Source organism: Pseudopipra pipra, chromosome 1 (assembly GCF_036250125.1).
Source record: "Pseudopipra pipra isolate bDixPip1 chromosome 1, bDixPip1.hap1, whole genome shotgun sequence".
Classification (NCBI taxonomy): domain Eukaryota; kingdom Metazoa; phylum Chordata; class Aves; order Passeriformes; family Pipridae; genus Pseudopipra; species Pseudopipra pipra.
In genome coordinates, this window is record NC_087549.1 from 30,688,485 (window position 1) to 30,711,083 (window position 22,599).

The window sequence follows — 22,599 nt, forward strand, 5'->3', positions numbered from 1 at the left end:
CAGAATAGCTCACTTTCCTCAGCTCCTGTGATGACCTTATAGTCTTGTAACTGTGTAAGAGCTTTGAGCTGGTATAGTCAACCTCTGACAAAAGTATATTCTGTTAGAAAACTTGCCTAGGAAAAAGAATGTAGAACGTGTAGGCAAAAAAAGTGTTCCTTGCAAAGGTGGTCTTTAGACTAGAAGTCTAATCTTTCCTTTCCCTGCAATCTTGCAAGTCTGTGAAAAAAGTTCCTTCAAGGAATGATTAAGAATGCATAAAATTAAGCTACTGCTCCAAAGTGGCTAAACTTGATAAAGTTGATATTTCTGTGTAGTGTTTTTTTACTTTACAGTATTCAGACACACATGTATGTTAAACGTAAATGACTAGGAGAACTTTGGAACACTGAAAATTATGGTTCTTGATGGAAGTTTCTGGTCTATTTTACTGTCTAGCTACTTGGGTAATTCAGACACCAGAGACATAAAAACAGACAGCTTTTTTTTTAGAAGATGAACTGTGTCAAGTTGTTTTATCAGCACACTCATGTATAGTAAACCCATGACCTGATTCATGGATGGACTGTATGAAATGTGAGCTGTTGGAACCGAGGGAATGGAATTTCTCCCAGAAGAAGAGGGAAGAATGGAATTTCTCTCAGAAGAAGAGGGAAGATGAGCTGGTCTCCCACTGTAACCTACACCAAAGTGAAAAATGTGAAGCTGCATGTAGAAGTTAAGGACCATATACACTGAGATCAAACACACCAACTTATATTCCCACCTTCTAAAGAACTTATATCCAAGTGAAACTCTACCAGCATTTTGAATTAATAAAGTGTATTATTGATTTTTTTTCTGTGCAATGAATTGGATTAAATAGTATATTATTGCCTTGAAAATTTTTATTTCTTCAACCAAACTGTCATTCTTTCTTACACAGTTTTTTAGGAAACAATTTATGTTGCAGATTTCATCAACAGAATTTCAGTTTAACAAAATCTACTGAGTGTTAACAGTCTCGGGAAATAACTGAGATCACTAGCTTGAAGTGTTTTATTTTACAGCATGTTTTTATCAGGATATATATCAAAAACAAATAATCCTCAGGCCAAAACTTTTTTATACTCTGGAGCTTCTTCCCCCATGAATCCATGAGAGATTTGCCTTGATAGCTTCTATTAACACAAGTGGGAGTTGCAAGCCAATCCCCTATGCATTGTTTGAAGAACTTATCTCAAAGCATTGCCCAAAGCAAATTTTTATGATAGTTTAGCACCCCTGGGAACAGGGATTTATAATGGCAACAACTGAAAAAGACCCTAATCTATAGTTTAGTGATGGGAATAAGAGTACTGCTATACGTTTTCAGTTATTATGCTGCTGAACTTGAACTCCAAATTGTTTCCTTCTTGAAGAAATATTTGAAGTAGTTTTATTGAAATAACTATTATAATGCTTTAAAGTTTCTGAAGTATTTTAATATTTTCTCAGATTTCAACCTTTCTTTCCATTCCTCAGTCAAACCACACAATATTTAACAACATGCATTATTAACAGAAACTATATAAAGCCCTTGAAAACCACCATGTAAAGCAACACTCTTGTATGTATAACTTTAAAATAATGTTTTCCTAATATCTATACATTTCATCTATTACTATTTGCTGTGATAAAGGATCTAACTTGTTCTTTGGGTAATCATCTCTGTTTTAAAAACTTCCAAAGGAAATAAGAAATAAGACTTAAGCTAAATGGCATGATTAATGCTCTGCAAATAATCTTGTCGATATTATATATTGACAATTATATAATATCAAGGCTGATAATAGCATATAAAATTAGAATTCTATTTAAATTTGATATTTTTAAAAATCTTTTGCCATGGTAAATGTTTGCTGTTTCGTAATTTTAGAATTTTTGCTAGGTTTGAAAAAATACTAATGAAAACAAAGGACAGTTTCAAAAGTTAATGAAAGGAGTGAGAAGTTGATACTAGGTTTTTCCTGGCCATGTTTTTGGATCTTATGGAGAGAAAAAAAACTTTCTTAAAATATATAATGGTGAAGTATTTTGTTTTCCATATGAAGTAAGAATTTTTAATTATAAAGGCAGGTTTTGAAGAACCTTGAAAAAAATTGTCAAATTTTGGTCTAGTTTAATTCTCTTTGATCCCACATAGCATCATGTGTAGCCTACGTAATGTACTTTCACTAAAGTGAATTCCTTTTACTCAAAGTCAAAGAATCACAAAGTGGCTGTGGATGGAAGGGACCTCTGCAAGTCATCTGGTCCAACCCCCCTGCTCAAGCAGGGCCTCCTAAAGCTGGTTTCCCAGGACCACGTCCAGACCACTTTTGAATATCTCCAAGGAGGGAGATTCTACAACTCCCAGGACAACCTGTGCCCATGGTCAGTCACACTCACAGTGAAAAAAATGTTTTCTGATGTTCAGACAGCTTTCTGCATTTCAGTCTGTTCCCTTGCTGCTGTCACTGGGCCACTGAAAAGACCATGGCTGTCCCTTTTGTACCTTCCCTTCAGGTATTTATAGGCATTCATAAGACCATCCTGAGGCTTCTACCAGGCTGAACAGTCCCCGCTCTCTCAGCCTTTCCTCATAGGAGAGATTCTTCAGTCTCTTACCATCTTTCTGGCCTTTCATTGGACTTTCACCGATATGTCCATGTCTCGCCTATACTAGGGAACACAGAACTGGGCACAGTTCTCCAGGTGTGGCCTCACCAGTGTTGAGGAGAAGGGAAAGATCACATCCCTTGATCTGCTGAAAACACTCTTCCTAATGCAGCCCAGGATACCACTAGCCTTCTTTGCCACCACAGCATATTACAGCTCATACAGGAACCTCAGGTCCTCTTCTGCAAAGCTGCTTTCCACACGGTTGCCACCCAGCAGATACCAGGTCATGGCATTGTTGCTCCCCAGGCCTTTGTGTTTCCCCTTCTGAAACTTCACGAGATTCCTGTCAGCCCATTTCTCTAGTCTGTTGAGGTCCCTCCAGATGGCTGCACAAACCCTCTGATATACAAACCACTCCTCACTGTTTTGTGTCATCAACAAACTTGCCCCATCATTCAAATCATTTCATGTTATTTAAAATGTTCTATCTTCTTTCATTGTCTCCAAGCATTTTTCTCTCTTTCTCTCCATCTTTTACTAGCTCTTTAGTGCTCCCAACAACAGGAATTATTGTTCTGAGCTCCAAACAATTCAGCCGTGCTGGCTGGTATACTCAGAAATCAAAGTGAACCTAAACTGTGTAAGGAGCAATGGAAAATCTTAAGTGAGGAAGAAATTCAATCTCAAATGTCATACTGCAGTGGCAGAGAAAGGTGTAATGGAAAGACTAAGTCAGCAGCCAGTTCATTAATTGCTGTTGGCTCTGTGTATTCACACATAATACTCCAAACTGCAGTATCCTTGTTGATATCTCTGCATAAGGTGTAGAAAACAGTAGAAACATTTCATCATCAGGTATTGGGGCCTTAAGAACTAAAAGTTGGGGTTAGAACTGTGTTTCCTTGTATTAATGAATTTTGTACACCACTCAGATGGAAGCTAAGTTATAACTTTGTCTCTGAACCAGTTCGAGTGGAACATAGATTTAATATGAAAACAAATTATGAAATTGTGTACTCTCCTCATAAAAATATATTGGGATGAATCCAAGACTTATCAAATCTGTCGCAGTTACTGTACAGAGATTAATTTGTACTGTTTGTCTGGAATCAAGTTTTAACTGGATTCAGGAAAGATAAGATCATGCAGGTATAAACTAATTTGGTCCACTATTTTGAAATGTAAATTTTGTAAGAATTGAATGTCTAAAAATATCTGGAATAATTGAACTCCATTAATGTATTGTTCAATTAGCTTCCACTTGTGGGAATATTGATACAGCTGACGTGCTATTTCCTGACAGTCTTTATTGTTCTTAAATGATTTTAACCTGGCTTACTTATCTGTGCAAGAAGGTTGTATTTTGAACAATGGTAAAAGCCAAGTGGTTAGTTTGGGTTTTTTTCAATAAATTACTCCCTGACTTCTTTGTCAAACTATTAGCTTTTGATGTGTGAGCTCTATGTCCTCTAACATAGTCATAATATGCCTTGTCTTCATCCTAAACACAGATATCTGTACATCAAAATTCCCATCCCTACTTCATATAATATTAACTTGCAAAGTTTAATCTTTCCAACAAATTTCTAACAGGTTCCAGGGATTTTCCTTAATAATAACCATGCTCTTTTTTTCTCTCCTTCTAACAGTCAGATGAATGATTCAAAATGTTTTGTCTGAATGAAGATGACCAGTCTCCTTATCTGTGAGTTCTTGTACCCATACAAAATGTGCTACACACATCCTTTTTTGCTGTTTTGTATTTATCTGAAATGGATTATAGCAGTTTCATTTTTCTTGGTATTTACATTAAAGTAGTATACTACATAAATAGAAAAATCACATTGACCCTGAATATATTTGCAACACTATTTCATATTGTGGACATATTCAGATTTCATTTACACTGGCCTTCACCTAGGCAAGCTGCTCATGAAGGGAATAAATTGAGAATGAAACACAGATCACTGTAATGAGAATCAATGTTAATATATATCCCATACTTTCTAGGAATAGAAAGCAAACAGGTTGCTGTCTGTTTTGAATAGCTGCATAAAAATGTTGTACACAAAATAATCTGTCATGAGTTTTCTGCATTCAGAATAAATATTTCTGAATTGTTTTAAACATAGTTCCATTATTTCTTGTACAAGTAGAATTCCAGCTTATTTATTAAAACCTGAGGGGCCATCACATGATAGGTTGTAATCAATAAAACTTATGCCAACTGATGTTATTCGGTATGTCAAGTCATATTGCTACAGGATGTTACAAAGCACTAGCTTGTTTGCAGTGTTCTTTTCTACCTTCTTAGCTATGACTCAGGAATTGTTTCTCATAACTATACCATCAAGAAAAAAAACCAAATTGTATTCCGTTCATTGATAACAAAAGACAAAAACACACTAACAAAAGCAATAGAAAATTCTGCTCTAATGCACCGTTACTGCATTGCCTCAGATGCATTACACAAACTAAATAAATTACCTTCTGGTAAAAAACTTGCATGATCACTCAGTCACATCAGCATGTTGCCAAACCTGACTAATCTAAGCAAACAAAGCAACCAACCAATCAACCCACAAATTATATTTGACATCATCAGATCATCTGAAACAGTACAGCATTCATCCAGATTAGCTTGGTGTACATATTTTAAGGAATAACCTAGATTTTATATATAAGAGTTTTTTTCTCTGCATTGCGGAGGTTAGGGAAGAGAAGACTCTTTGGAAGGCAAAAGATACAAGAACAGAATCATCAAGGACAATGTGGTAAGTTTTATGGCAGAGGTCAAGGTAAGTACTGTCCTTAAAATGCACTACTACCAGTTCTATGACTCTTCAGGGATCAGCTGTTTAAAGCTGGTTTTGTTAATCTAATATGTATTTACATATATCCAGAGACAGGACAGGATTTCTGTTGCCATTTGTTTTTTGACAACTGGTCTGCTATTTAGTTCTCATACATTCTTTCATTAATGTCTTGGACATCTCAGGAAAAGAAGACAAGACACCAGGAATGTGGTTTAAGTAGGCCGTGACTTCATAAATAACACATCTGGGAACCATCTGGCAATGACTCGTCCAGTGCAGGTCATACTTCCTTTGTAATCCATACCACGTGGTGGCAAACTGCCATCAGCTCTCCCCCCTGCTAACATGGCCTTAGCATCACTCCTGAGACCCATGGGCCCCCTTCCCCTTAAAAGGACTGAAAATAAAGGGGCTGTATCCCAACTCGAATGTAGCCCCAACTTTCTTTCTAGTCCTCTGTTCCCTTCTCACTCCTGTTTACATTTTATCTTGAAGTCAAATCCTTAGTCAATAATTACCTTCACTGGAAATTTGCTGCAGTGAGGCAACAACTTTTCTACCCTGGCCAAATTCTCACATTGTCAATAATTGCTTCCATTAGAGCGGATAACATCATATTCCTTTTCAAGTAAGAAATTTGAATAGAACACTTGAAAATATTGAAAGCACACTTCAAATGAATAGTTACCTGATTTTTCTCTTCAGTTAATTTATAAATCAGCCAAGTTCCTCCTGTGATCACCTAAACTTTCTGGTGTGGTGTCCTGAAATCAGTCATTTTACTGTAATATGATCAGACTGTACTTATGACCTCTTGTCCTAATCTAAATTCTGCCATTATTTTTCCCTCTGTTTGTTTTATCGTTATTTATCTTGATCCATTCTTATGGCCTCTCCCTCATTCTGAATGAATCAGAGTTATGCCTCTTTGGTTGGGCTAATGCTTACCTGAAAGGTAACTGATGAACTTCCAGAAAAACTAGATTCCTGATGCAAGCCAAATGCACACAGTTAGCCAGAGAAGTCTGACATATTCTGAAAAATAGGTTGAACATGGATATTACTGAAAATGTCCCCTCCATACTCATATGTCAGCTCAGATATTATCCGTCACAACCACAGTATTCCATGTTCCTACTGCCATGTCTGCTTCAGATGCTTTAATATCCATGTGAAATGAAGAAGAACCCAGTTTATTAAGGCAATGGCTGTAGAACATGTTCTCTGACATTGACATGAAATTAAATATTTTTTATGATTTAACTGCCTTCCATGAGAAGCAACAGTAGCATGGTATCAGTTGACCTCTATCCTTGTCACATCTGAATAGTTTGATTGAAAAACTCTTATGTTATTATAATACAGAAATTTATTTCCTCACCTTTATTTTTTAAGACAATATTCTAAGAAGCATAGGAATTGTAAGATGCAAGGGCAGCTTTTCTTCATTTTTTTTTCAAATGCCTGAATTCCAGATAAGTCAAGGATCGACCTGAATTGCATTTGGCCAATTCTTCAGAAACTGTGCAACTATGCCACCCTCAGACTTACTTAAATCTCTCATAAAGTTTCTCTTAAGCTGATATATTCCTAAAATAATGATGATCAATACTAATGCAAAAGAAAACAATGACAGATTGCCTTGTCTTCCTAACAAATAAAGACAAAAAATGGAAATTTGTAAAATTTTAGGACAGATTTCTCCACTTAGGAAAGAAGAATGAAATTATTCATGCTTACACACTTCTAGATGTTTTGCATGTTGACAAAATTTCTAGCAGAAATCAAGCTTTGAGAAGCCAACTATACATAAATTGGCTCCTTGCTGGCAAATTCTCCCAGTCTCTATCTCTTTCCCTCTTTGATTGATTTGAAAAATATTTATCTTGTTTTTCACTAACTGTAAAAATCAAATTACTACCACTTATGTAAATTTGAAACTTTACTTGCTTCATAATATATCAAGCTGTGTTAAATGGCTGTTATGGCTGGCTGTAGACTTACTCTCCCACTTTAAGTATGGGGAAAAAAAAACATAAATCAGGACCTCTCCAAAACTAAGTACCCTGTTTCTTGTTTCATCCTTAAGAAGAAAAGGGGTCTCCTCATTACTTAAAACACAGCTGATGAGAAAGTATCAATTTCAAAGTGACATCCCAAAATTTTAAAGGCACTATATCTCTAGTTTATATTTTTTAATACTGTAGTTATCTTTATGATCTTAACAATACTAACAGTTTTAGTGATAATTTAACCTGGTCTCCAGTTGAACTAACTAAATGCAGCAGTGAATAGAGAGGGCAATTCACTATTTCTCATTTGTTGACAGTATCCCAAACTCACTAGTGAAAAGAATACGAAGGTAGCAAACTCTTGTCCTCTTATGAACTCTTAAGTTGAAGGGAAGTTCACTATGGTGATTGCTGTCATAAAACCTTGAACTTTAGCCAGTCCACATATATTGATCCATATTCATGCACTTTTATAACCTGCATATCTCTAGGTCTGATCTGCTGACACAACCTGGACTTTTCAATAAAAGGTGGATTTAGACAGAAATCTACTTAATAACGTTCTAGCTCATCAGTGCATGGAGCACGGTGCAGAATAAAAGACCAGTGAGTTAGACTCCTAGCCCCTGGGTAATGATGGGAGACATCACAGACTCTCAAACTTAGTGCTACTGGTATGACTGACAGATGTTAGCAGACCTCTAATCCTTTGGACACACGATAGCAGATAAACACACCACAAGTGTCATATGTTCCCTGCCTTCTTACAGCAGCTTCTAGGACTAGTCAGGTACTGAGAGAGAGATCTCTAGAGTTATAGCTGCATATGTATATATATACAAGTAGAATGTCTTCGAGCAAAGCCACTCTGTGTATGAACAGGAGCCAAGAAACCAAACCCTCTGTTTCACCAGTCACCTTCTCCTGTCTTCTGCATGCTTGAGGAGAAGCTGAGGGTCCAAAGAGAAAGCAAGTTGAAAAGAGATGATATATAAAAATTGAAGTTTCTGTTGGCCCGGGCTGCTTTCAGAGCCTCTGAAAGATGTGGAATGGGTTCTCTAGATGGACAGTGCACAAGACATCTGCTACAATGCAAGCTTTAAAAAAAAACTCCTCTATTGTTTTGATTCAGAAGCTTTCTCTTGTTCATAGAGCTTTGTATAATCATATCAATGTGCTTTGAGTTGCAAACTGATGAGAAGAGCAATAATTAAGAGGGTATACCAAGTACATCTGCCTTAAGCAAAAGTAATTTGCAATGCTGAATTAATGTATTCTTTGTCTATCAGTGATATTTGGTGCCACATTTGCTTCTGTTATTGTTTTGGGCATATTTATTTATTCTGACTTATTCTGTCTCCCCTGAGTGTGTTATTTCCCCAATCTCACTTTCTCTTTTTTTCCTGAATAAATGCAAAAATAAATATGCCAGGAGAATGCCTCTCTGTGATACCCTACACAAAATTAAAAGCATTTTTTTATCGCTATTTACTAGTAACTCATAAAACACATACATATCTTTTGACAGAGCCAACTGTTCTCTGAGATGTAAATTATTTTTTAAATAATTTTATTTAAGTATCATTATTTTCCTCCTAATTTTATCTATTTCAAGCTTCTTGTCCAGTATTGTTGCAATAAGCTTTCTCATGATTCCAATAGATGCAACTATTATGAGATCAGTTTAATTTTTTTGAGGGCACTGTTTTAGGTATTACTTTGCCTAAACCTGTCTCCTGAAGATCTTTCCACCTCACAGATTGGCAAAGGCTAAATCTGCAATGGGATTCAGGTGTTGAACTACAGGTTTTTGTGACATTTTCAGTATCCTACCACCATCCTGTTTCCCAGTGTAAGGCATGAGGTGAGTTGGGTTCTTAGCAGTGGACTCAAAAGCATCCAAAAGTGAGTGGAGAGCCCTCCACTTTAAGCTAAGGATATACACTGGTTGCATACATCATGTCCCTCACGTTAACTGAGTGTGGATTTAAACTGCAATAAAGTGCTTCCTTCCACTCCGGAGTCACATCTGGAAACCCTTTCCTGAATGAGGCACCTATACCAAGACAATAATTTCCTGAAAAATAAAATCTATGGGGAGATTTTGGTTCCATTAAACCCAGCTGCCTAGTGGTTAAAGCATATCTGACCACTTTAACTGCATGAAAGGATGTAGGTGATCTATGTTTAACTGTCTTTCCATGCCCCAGTCAGACCATAATCCTGCCTGTTGGGATAGTACACTAGCCATGAGAGTACAGTAGATTTTGGGAAAAAAATCCTAGTTGCTTTTAAAACCTTTTTGTATAAACTACTTACACATTCACTTGGAGAAAGGAGTAGGAGCTGGATTTCCCTGGTGAGTGATTTAACCACCAGGCATTCTAACTCCCTCTCTGGCCTAATGAATATTTCATATTTTATTCTGTGGAACAACATATTATGCAATCATTCAATTAAGCACTGTCTCATAATGCATATGCACAAGGTGTTATTCATGAATAACACCACTGAAGCTGAGAGGCTTGTTTTGTAAAATAAAAAATGCTGTTCTTCATTATTAAGCATCACATCTTTATCGTTCTGCTGTTGAAAGCAGAGCTCACATTTGAAAACAGTGTATCAACCAGCCATTACTGAAAATATCACTAACTCCCAATTAATTTCCAAACCAGAATGTAGAGGTTTGGAGAAAAACAATCATGGTCTTTCTCCATCGCCTAAAGCATCCTCACCTCTCTTTTAAGGTACAGTCAGCTTCAAGGAGAGGGAAGACACGAACTATGGTCCAGAGAGCAGAAATACAGAAATTACAAAAGACAGAAATGAATGAGAAAAGAAGAACAAGGAAAAACTGAAATTTCAGGGCCGAGAAAACCATGTCTTACAAATAACTTTTTTTTTTTTAAATTTTTCTCTGAACTGAAAAGAGAATTAAGAAGTTGATGCCATTGCCTCATCCTCAGGAAAAAAACTCAAAGTAAGGGAAAGAGGAGAGGAAGATCTCAAGAAGGTACCTTATCTGGCAAAACTGTTTGCTGTTTTTCAGGAACTTAGCTTGCTCTGCTTCCAAAGACCACAGGTGAAGACTGGAGAAGCCTATGAAGAAGAAACTACTTGAATAGTTGGCTTAACAAGAGTCAGAAACAGAAAATTTTGAGACCCTGATTTAAATCATCATACTAGAAAATTTTTACTTCTGTGTAAAGCTTGTACAATGTTTCTTAAAACACATTTAGTGTAATCCGCAAAGATTTAACCAGCCTTTTAATGGTATTCTGAAATGGATTGAAATGTACTGGAATCTGTCACAGATGGGTGGCTGGAATAGCCATTCCATTTGGTTAGCTGGAATTCCATTTGGGTAGCTGAAGATACCTGCTAAACCTCATAAACAGCCCCAGTGCTCATGGAGCTTCCTCTAGGTCACAAACTTCCCTGAACATAAATGTGCATAGTAAGGTCTTGCGAGTCTGCCATATGACAGGAGAGAAAAATGTCAGGTTTGAGTTGTGCTAAGAAGCCATATTATAGTTTGATTTGTAGTTAAGGGAGAGAAAAGGGGAGAGGAGAGAGTGATGGGGACAGTAAGTGGGATCAATCTGTCCTTTAGGTCCTTTGTTAAGGTAACATAAGGTTGTGCATAAATATCTTCTTCTAGTGACAGAGCTATTAAAGGGCCTGATTCCCTATTACAGGAGCTCTTATGCTTCCAGGAGTGGGATTTGTGTGTACAGGAACTTAAAGAAGAACTATGTTTATGTGTTTTCCATTACTCTTTTGTTTAGGAGGTAATTAAGTCTTTAAACTTTCAAATAAAGACATATGTTCATATGCAATTTTGACCCTCTAGAAAATAGAAAAATTATGACAGTAACATCAGTCAATTGCAATCATGAGTGTTTGCCATTCAGTACCACCATGAAGAGATGAGAAGACAGGATAGACAAATGCTTATAAGCTCAGCTATGGTTGCACAAAGATACAAAAATATCATTTTAAAGTCAGTTTTCTCTATATTTTAGTTGTATTGTATTACTAAATACTGGCATGAAATCAAGATCCTTGCTTTTTACATTTCCATTCTGCCCACTTTAAGTATACTAATTTGCTTTTTCAAGTTTTAAAGTATTCTAACCTTTTGTTGTCCTCTTTCAAAAATAGTCTGCTATAAAAAGTTCATATTGATCCTCTGCATTAATCCTTGATGAGAAGTCCTGCATTGAGCTAGTTTGGCCAAATTTCCTTTCCAAATTAAGTTACTCAAGGTCAAAACTGCTACTGTTCAAGCCATTCTCTTCAAGCATCAAGTACAAAGCTAAACTTTCGAGACTTGTGAACTTGGAGTAGAAGTGCTATTATTCCATAAGTTCCTAAGTCTTTGTGCATTTCAGTTTTCACAAAAGTTATGCACTTGAGCAACAGAGAACTAAAACCCCACAATTCTATAATGAGAACTAAAACCCCCATGACTTTATTACATCAGTCAGTATTTTCCGAAAGTTTTAGAGAATACATTATCTTTTGAGGTAGTTTTGCAGCCTACAAATGGCAAAATTTGAAAATTGCTGATATTATCAGTGATCATATAGAATCCATAAACACATTTCAGATTGTATTCAAGAGCATCACAAGTTTTGCTGTACACTTAAAAATGAATCCTATTTATGGGTTTCAATTAGAGTACTTCAGAAAGTGACCAAAACTGAAAAATCCACACAGTGCCTTGAACAATTTCATGAATTTTTATACCCGTAGCTGTAGGCACTTCATGCAGGTGAGATTTAGTGCTAAGTTTATCAAGTCAAAGGAAATCTTTTCCTCACTGCATTGGTTAGGATCTTTCTCTGTAATCAGTCGGTAGTCAAGTCTCACATAATTCTGCACTGTATTTCTGGGAGGCATCACTGTTTACTACGTGATACCTTCTCAAGGAGATGCTATTCACTTTTAATGTGCAAGGTCTGTGGATGCGTGAGCAAGGCTGAGAAATCCACAAGGTATCTAGTTCGGCATTAAATTATATTTAGGGGCCTAATTTAAGAATGTTATTTTATATTAATTAGCCTTTTAAGTTCATTTAAGGCCCTTAAAATTCACACAGACAGTGGGGCCTCTGTTTCATAATTATCTTTATAAAAGTATTCTGGCTATAAAAATAAACAAAACCAGAATCAGAAAGAGTGAAGATTATAATCTCCTTTCAGCATGTGTATTTAAAAGCATCAGTGTTCACTCTTTTTTCCTCCTAAAAATGAGTTAATTTGCAATTAATAATTTACTACTAACTTTACTGTGTGTTTAATTGTAAATATTTTATACCATCCTTTTAATGGAAATTTTTTTCTTGAGCTTATTTTAAAGTGATTTTATGCTATACAATGAGATGGAAAAATCACTAGTTTTGGCTTTCCCTTTGTTCACTTTTTCAGTAGAACTCTGGTTTTTATTGAAGTGTTGAATCACAGTAGAACCAAAACTTTTTCTGATTTTCAGGGGAAAAAATCCCTAGCCAGTATTTTAAACAAATTTAATTTCCAAATATCTTAAAAATACTATTTTTCATCCTTCTTCCTTTGATAGAATAGGAAAAAAATCTTTTTTCTTTGTATCTCATCCTGTCACCACCACTACTTGAGGTTAACATATTGTCTGTCTACTTTTAATAGAAACATTCCTCATGTATTCTAACAAATCACATATATCTGAATCCTACATACAAAGCTGTAATTCCATTGAGAGTTTGTAGTGACATTGATAAATGATGTCACCAGAACCCTTTGCTTGAATTACAATCTTAATTATGTACACCTGGGTTCTTATTATTTCTTATATTATTTCTGTCATAGCACTATCTTGTCCTATTCTTACTCTGATGCTAATTTGTTTTATCAGTAGCTAAGGCACTGCAGCTTAGCAAAGCCTGTCCACGGTGTTTAAATAACTGTAAATTTCTTCTTTGTTACTGCTGTTTTAAAAACAGAATTCAGCAGTAAACAACAAAGTCAATGAGGATGACACAGATTTATGTAAAGTTTTGGGGGCTTTTTTTTGTTTTCCATGGAGTTTTCTTAGGACTATCCAGCACTTCTGACTGCTTCTAGTTGCTTCATATCTCTTGAGAAAAGAAGAGCAAAAAGGTTTGGTTACTCAGTTATTTTTGTGGGAGAGGAATTCCCATATGGCTGAAAGTGGGAAACACTGTATTGTAAGCCTGAGAATGGGAAACGCAAGTTTCTTCTAGTTCTCATTCTCTTAGGTTTTTTTTCTATATTCACCTTGTGAACCTAACGAAGATTACTTTTGTCACAGAAAATATAAAAGACTCTGCTTTGAGTGCATGTGTGGCCAGTGGAATCCCTTTTAAAAATGATCAATCAGGCTGTGACTTGCTTTGCTCTGGAAGCCCCTTGAAGAGACAAGCTTACAACAAAGGTGATTAAAAGCTCACAAATCCACTTTATCCTCCTAACATTTAAAAAATATGAAGAAAGCCTAGACTTTTAGGATATAACTTGTGTCTCTTCATTATGTTTATTTAACTTGAAGAACGTAGGTCTTATCTTGTACAATACAGTTACACACTTGCTAAAAGTTCAGAGCTATTTTTGAACTTAGTCTTTAGCCAGGCAAATGTATACATGAGCTGGGTCAGACTTGGAAAAGGAATTGGAAGATTTTGGTTCTTATAGCCATTTATTCCTCCTTCTTCCCCCCCCCCCCAAGTTTTCTCTTATTTCTGTCCGTCAACAAAATATGAACTGCATCCTCTAGACAAATGTACATTTCTGCTTCCTTCATGGTCAGATTAGTTAGGACTGAGTATTAACACTTGTCTTCCTACCCATCACTAATGATCACACATTCTTTTCTCTTTCTGCAATAGTAATCCTCAAAAGCACGAAACAATAGGAATGAAAATGCTCTGAATTTTGGACCATTCTACACTGGAGTATCAGGAGAAAAACAAAAATAAAAAGGTGCATGAACAGAAATCCAGACAACTCTATCATAAATATAATTCCTGTACCAAAGTTGTTTTAAATAAATATTTACTTACCTTTTAATTTAGTCAAGATGACTAGTATATTTATGGGCATTATTTACTTGTATATGAACAATCACATATGCTCAACCCTACATTATAGAAACAATTAATTCTTAACTCTCTGCCATGGAAAATTTTTACTTATATTATTTCTCTTGCCAGTTATTACATTCATCTTTACAGTCTCAGATCTTTTTCTTGAGATGCATAGGTCCAAATGAGACATTGAACTTTTCCCATGCTGTTTCTTAAGCATTAGGTCTGTTCTGATGGCTCTTCCTGTCCCAGAAGTATATGACAAGTTCCTTCAGAAAAGATTCAGGCCTTCTTCCATTACCAGGAGAGACTAATTTTTACTGTTCCACAGCCTCTAAAATGCTAATTAGACTCTTATCAACTCTAGAATTGTAATTCTGGACTCTGCGTATTTGCCCGTAAATCCAGCCTATGTCATTAATCATGACCTTCTGGAAACTGCACAAGCTATCACAACAGTGAAGAATACTGAAAACTCTAGGAAGGTGGCTCAAAAGCCAGCACTGTCAGGTCAGAGAAAATCTAAGCCTGCCTTTACATTTCTAACCCTTTAAACACTTGGATTGGTTTTCAACAAACTTTTTCACACTTTGGAGGGATCTGCTTTTAAGGTCTTGGCATCCAAAGCTCACTTCAATTCCAGCCAAGGTTTGAATTGCATGCTAGTTGTTTTGAATATACACCAGTTAAATATGCACCAGTTTCCCATTCTGGTACACTTTACATTTTTGAGAGTGTATAACAAGTCTTTTTCACTCCTTAGTTGATATATATGCATGTGTGCACACACTTGAAAATTTGCGTAGATGCTCTTTGTGAATGGCCTTTTTTTGTCATTCTAAGGTCTGAGACATGTAAGTTATTACCTAAAACTTGGAGTCCACTCTGAAACACAAGTCAAATAAATAACAAGATGAAGCACAGATACTGTTATAAGCTGCTGGAAAGATTTGAAAAAGGTAAGCTCTTCCTGGTTTACAATTTTTACTTTGGTCTTTCTGTGATCTTCAGTAAAAAAAGTGATAAACTAGGGAAAAAATATTGCTGGAAACTTAACATACATGGCATACTAGGCAGAGCTTAATACACATAAGGTTCCATAAAAAGCAGTGAGACAATCAACCTAAGTTAAATACTTGGAGTCCAGACCTCTAAAGTTCCATTGAATCAGAAGTTTTACAGAATCTCATTGCTAACATACATTTCCACACTTGGTAAAAATTCAAGTACAAAAATGACTCACACTAGAGAGAAGAGGCAGGGGAACAGATTCCTGTGGCAAGGATCCAGTTCTGTAATTTTCCTATTAATTTTTGTTTGTGAAGATAAAAGAAGTTCCTATGTAATTAGAGAACCTAATGGGACAGCTTCCTTATCATTTTAAAATGAATTCTGTCATTGTTGAATAATGCTTAGGTATGGCCTGGAACAGAACTAAATGAAACTATCCCAGGGCTGCTTATTTTAATTGTTTAAATGAAAGATAAATCTCAAATTATTTTTTTTCCCTCAAAGACTATGAATTAGGACCAACAAACTATTCAGCTTCCTGTTTTAAGCAGGCACATGGACTTCCCTTCTCCGTTGATTGTGAGACACTCACTGATTTTTATTTTTTTCAGCTCAGTTATAAGACTATTTATAACTGGGATCCAAATGAAGGTGTAGAACTGACCAGTACTTCACTGTGCATTCCTAAGAGCACTTTGCTTAAAAAGAGCTTTGGTTTTTTCCTATATTTCTTCTTTCCCTGTCCTTTGTTTCCTTCCTTCAAAATACACTTTACCTGCCTCTCCATGCTAAAGCGAACTCTTTCTTACACAATATATTTATTTTTCTTCCAAAGCCAAACATGATCCTAATTAGGTAAGGGTCCCTTTAGTGTTCTAGTACCACAAAACATTATTAATAACAGCAACAGCTGAAAGAGAGCAGTGATCCTGCAATCAAGCACTTATGATCTGTTCTTGGGCATGAATGTACATAAATGCTCTTTGGGTTAGATTCCAATGTCAGTTACCCAACTACAAATTAGATTTAACTCCACTGAATTTAAGTGTTTTAATTTGTCCATGCCTTTGTCGGGGGGCTGGAACTAGATGATCTTTAAGGTCCTTTCCAACCCAAACCATGCTATGATTCTAGGAATGCTAATACAGGCGTAGACTTCATCAGATTTTTTACATTTTGTATTAAATAGTTTGCTTCAAAACTTTACCATGTTCACCACTGAGTCTTTTGGGGGTGGGGAAGTGCAATCTCAAAAGCTAATATTTTTAATTATTTTTTTAATGAGTCCTATACAGTTATTTTTTAAAAAAAATAATAAAATCAAGAACAAAATACTATATCAGTTAGTGTCCTGGAAGACAGATTTTCCAATCTTTCTTTGAGATTCTAAAATAAAACAATAGATACACAGAATACACTGGTCAGTGGCCCTTGCCCTGAACATGTCTGGGATACAGGTTCACTCAGTCATCAGCCAAAGCTGAGCCGTGCTCAGTCGTACTGGGTTGCTGCTGCCTCCACACTTCACAGTAGGAAGAAAATTATTTCATTCCTTCCTGGTTCACTCAAGATGAAGAAATGGGAAATGTCTTAAAAAAAAATTTCTCACAAAAAGGGAGACGACAAGGATTTGGAAAGTCATTTTACTCATTTCTTCATTTCCTATAAGTTGTGTGTTTGCTATTTTCTCTAATTACTGTGAAGAACAAACTTCTTTCCTCCACATTCCTCCTCCTCCTCATTATGATTTCCCTACCCTTATGGGGCCCAAAACCAGAGACCCTATCATTAATCTTCTTTCCCAAAGTGTTTAGGTCCATGAGGTCTGGCTTTAATTACCAGCCATGAGAAGAATTAATTACCCTGGCCTAACAAAGACAGGATGGTGGAAGGAGGGCGATGTTGTGAGGATCTGACAGTGCACATTTTGGCATTTTAGATATTCCCATTGCTACTTCTCCGTCACTTGAAAAAAAAAAAAAAGATAAAAAGACAAGTATGCAGTAGTTATTCCAAGTTTACAAATGCCTCCAAAGATACCTTTGTGGGAATTAAAGTTCTCCTTGTGGGAGTACTTGTAGAGTGTAGAGCAAATAGATAGCACTTCAACAGTGAATGCATAATCATAATGAGTTGACCAGTGACTCAAAGCTGAGCTATGCAAGCCTAAAATAAGTATTACAAATGTGGGAGTCTATAATTCTCAATCAAGGGACAAAATGTTTCACTGTTTTAAATGTAAAAAAGCTACTTATCCTTCTGTCAGCTGAAGTTGGATGTGGCCACATTACTTCTGAAAAGTTCTCATTTTCTGTGGAATTGCATTAGTTCATAGTACATTTCATATCTCTAAAATACACTCTTTTGCTTTAATAATCTTCTTACTTAGCATGAAAATCAGACTGGAACACTGATTTACAAATAAGCACTCTATACTGAATGGAGCTACAGCTTGTTGAAGTTAAAGCACTTCAATATTTGTGTCAATTATACATGTTGTTCCTCTGATCTTTCTATGTACCCAAATGAATTGACTGAGTGCTTTAAAGTATTGAGTATATCACAGGAATAGCATTTAAAGGGAAAGATGCGTACAGCAACTTTATGTTACTTAGTAACTGGGACAATAACATTAAAAATTATAAGTGAAATGGGAGCCACTCCAGGAAAAATACATAATATCTGAGCTTGCAGCGGTAAAACATCTTGCAGAAGGCTTGAAAGGGCTAAAAAGTTTGTAACTTCTCTGGAGAATCTGGCATTCAGCTATTGAATTTGGTGGTTGTTGGGTTTTGGTTGGTTTTTTGTTTGTTATATTTTATTGGGGTTTTTTTGTTGGTTTGTTGGGTTTTGATTTGGGATTTGTTTTCTTTTCTGGTTGAGAACTGTGGCATAACACATCTGACAGAAATGTGGCATGGTACGGAGTTTCTGCCCAAGAAGTCATCAGCTGTGCCTCATCTTTACCTATTCTCACAGCCTGGGCTGTATCATCCTCTGCTGTACTCCCAGTGTATTCAGCAGTTCTTCCTTAACTGAGGAATCTCTATTAGGGATATTACTGATGCTTGGAAGACACCACACTGACAGGTAACATCAGTCATCCCATGCTGCTTTGTGATTTTAAGGTATCTGAAGTGGTCCGAAACGTAAGAGCTAGCTAGCTGGGCTTCCAAAAGCAATGTTTCTATGCTAATGTGCTGCTCTGCCTGGTTTAATAGATGCTTCTTTCTACCTGGTTTTAATGTTGACTTCTGAAAAACAGTGGTTCTTTTATTGCCTGGAATGGTGTGCAGCAAGCCCGTTCATCCTAAGTGCAATGTCTGCAGAAACTATCTTGCTGTGCCATCACATCCAAAGCCTTGGATCACCTTAACTCAACTGCTAGGTATTTTGTTCTACATTACTAATTACTGCAAGGCTTTTAACATTTATTTCTTTCAGTAAGATTTTGTTCCACATATTATGATTCCTGACTCAGTCTATGATGTAGAATGAATCATATTTAATTGTCCCAGCCATGGCAATTATGTTATGAGAATTAGGAACATAGTGTCTTTCTGGTGAATATTACCTATGCCTTTCTTTGGGGCCTGATTTCTCTTTAATTGATTTTGATGGAAGGCTTAGCCTTTGGGGGATGCCTTTCAGGGTCAGAAGAATTTTTACATCATGGGAGCTTGTATGACAAAGTATCCTGTGGGGTTTATACATAGTGTGAAAATAGCTGTGTCATCAAAGTTCTTAGTCTGAAATTGGGTTTGGTTTTGTTTTTTAAATACACCTAAGTTTCTCGGATTGCATAGAGAAAGTATTTTCAATTTTCTTGAATGCCTCCCATCGTTACACCTTCTGGATGACAGACAAACTGTGTTGAAGAGCTGCTGTGTCAATGGTTTATGTTGCAGCTGACTCACTGTAAGTTTCATGCACGCACAAAAGTTAACAGAGAAATGTTTGTTGATTTGCTGAGTGCTATGCAATCCTTCATGGGTCTGAAGAGATCATCCATCTAAAATCACGTACAATAAATACATTAAGTAACACATTATCTAATGCTTTTCCAAGTCTTATCAATAATGAATGCTGCAAGTATTTGTATATTCAGGTTGCTGCTCAACCTCCTGTGACAGATAAGAATCAAATTACTCTACCATGAATGGCCTGTAAGAGACCTGGGGCAGTAAGTGATGCAGTCTGTGCAATGGCAGAAAGGAATGCACGTTTCTGAGCTCAATTCACTTTTGCTATAGGCAAGCATTTATTTTCTGCACTGTATGAAAGAATAAAAGAAGTTTTATGACCTGTGTAATGCAGAAAGCAAAACTCTCTGGTCATAATTGTCTATGAATTCCAGACTAGGGATTCCAAGTCTACAAATCCCAGCTCATCTGTTTTTCCACCCTCCTTTTCATGGGACCAGTGGTCATTGGGAGTGGTGACTTTCATACACACAATCATTTCTCCACTTCCTGTGCCTGAAATTTAGTGAGGTGTGAAACATTAACCCTTCCTGTCAGACCAACTAGTGCAACACAAGGAATATGTGTATCATAGGCAATGTGGGAAGGAAGAAAGGAAGGAACGAAGGAAGGAAACATTTCAAAAATCCCTTAAAGGAATAATGGAAAATGAAATGTTTTTGTCATGTAAGATCCATAACTCAGTGAACAGAGAAATCAACTAAAAGATTTATGAAAAATATCTTATAGAAACAGTTTGTAAATTATATTTTAAAAAGTAAGGTAGCAGTAGATGACAGAATCAATAATGATTTAAAATAAATTTCAGGTGTGCTTTCTTCAACACTTAATTACTCTGTTCAACTTACTAGTGTCTTCAAACTAAGCACTCTGTTTTCTTATTTTGAATTGAAAACAATGATTTAAAACAGTGACCTCTAATGCCTCACTGTTGAATTAGCTCCTGTATATTATATGATTGTTTAAATTTTTTAGTGTCAACAAAATCTTTTTTGAACAAATAACAGCATATCACTATATCCTTTTCACACCATCTGTTCCAAAACAATTGTCTCACTGATGTGAAGAGTTATTCCAATAAAAATCCTATGCAGTTTTATCAGGTAATTTTTATGCAATATTAACAGGGTCATCAGATAGACAGTGTGGGTAACTACTTGATAAATATGTGTAAAAAATAAAATAGCAATTATAAGAATTAATAGCTACGGGAAAAAATAAAAAGAAGATCTATGTTCTGGCAAAAGACCAAAAAATTATATAGATAATTAATTTTAAATGTAGATAGTATTTTTCACCCTAGCAGGTTCTAAACTGGTATAAACAGTCTGACTGAAATGCATATTATATATGAGGTAAAGGAAAAACAGAGCAGCTGTTCATTGCTCTACAGCAATGTTGTACTACATGGTTTTGGACAGGAAATAAAGAACACCTTTTATTTGTAGAAACCAGGAGGGAATTTGAGAGTGCAGAATATTTTTACCCACACTGATTTTGGGCCAGGCCATCAGCTTTTAAGACCCTTGTTCTCATAAATGTGACATGATATCTCAGAAATTACCATAGGCAGCAAGGATTTGTCTTTATTAGATGTAAGTCACACAGTTTCTGCAAATTCTAGTAGCATCTAAGAATCTGCAGGGTTTAGAAAAAAAGGTCTTAGAAGGCCCCAGTCCCACTCCCTCCCAGTTCTCTGATTTTCTTTGGGAAGAAGCTGTTCAACTAAAACACCAATCAGGACTACTGATACTCAAGTCCTGAAAATATATGTGTTGTGAAAGGAGGGTTCACAGCACAAAGCAGCCCCATCACATGGTGCAGGGCTACTAAACAACAAAACCTATCACTTCAGTCATAGTAAATAGCTTGAGATATGTCTATGAATATTAAACTCTCTTCAAACAGCAGGGAGCAAGCAACCTACTGTTTGAAATAAGAATGTGTGCTTACAAATTATCCACTATTGAGGAACTTTCCCCATCAGACTGCAAGCCAGCAGGTAATCTAGTTTTTACTTTAACGGTTCATACAGTGTTGAACTGGTTTTCTGGCAAAACCCCATTCATTTCATCTCTGCCTGTTTTTGAAACACCCACCGTAAGACCTGTATTTGCAAAGTTACTGTGGCCATATATAACCTTTGATCCTGGTTTGTCTTCATTGTTGTTCTTTGGGGTTTTTTCCACATTTTGTGGGGAAGTCTTATTATTTGTTTAAATAACTTTGCTATGGTTTTTTGATATCATGCCATTTACCAAACTTTCCAGACAGCAATGATAAACAATAGCATCATGGCCCACTAAAACATGGTATCTATTCCTAATGGAAATCATGGCAACCTTGCTGAAACCTGTTTTAATATTATTGACCTGGTGAAAAGCATCTTAATTCTCACCTGACCAGCCAAACTCGGAGAGGACATGTTTCTCTAGAATGCATCTTCCCATTGGGTACAACCTGATTGCGACCAATATGAGGAACAGATGGGCTTTACTTCAGAATGCCTTTCTTTGTATGATTTATGGAAGACCTATAGTATTTTACAACAGTTATTCTAAGTTAGCTGATTTGTTTTAAGGTTCTTTAAAAAGCTTAAATATGCAAAGGGACATAAGATTCATCATTTTCAGAGAGTTCTCAATCTATAGGTATATAAAACGTAAAATCTTTAACGTAAGTAGCCTACCAATACGCTAACTGCTTTATTGGGAAGTTCTATTCCCATTTTCAGTGGTATCTTTTTATATCACCACACATTCTCCTAACCTTCCATATAATTTTTTAAATTTATTTTAAAAGAACAAGCCAGCTCTATGCTGTACTAACACATCAGTGATAGTCTCTTAGTTAAAACATTATCTGTCACATGAGCCAGTCACCACCAAGGGTTCATTTTTGCATGAGAACTATTCTGTATGAGCATTTTAGTTAGGATGGATTCCCTACCTAATGTCACTATACTAATTAAAACAAAAAAAAGGAAGTAACATGTACAGTCACACAAAGCCTGTGTTTTGAAAGAGCTCGACTGTATATCAAGAAAAATGGAAAAACACCAACTCTTGTAG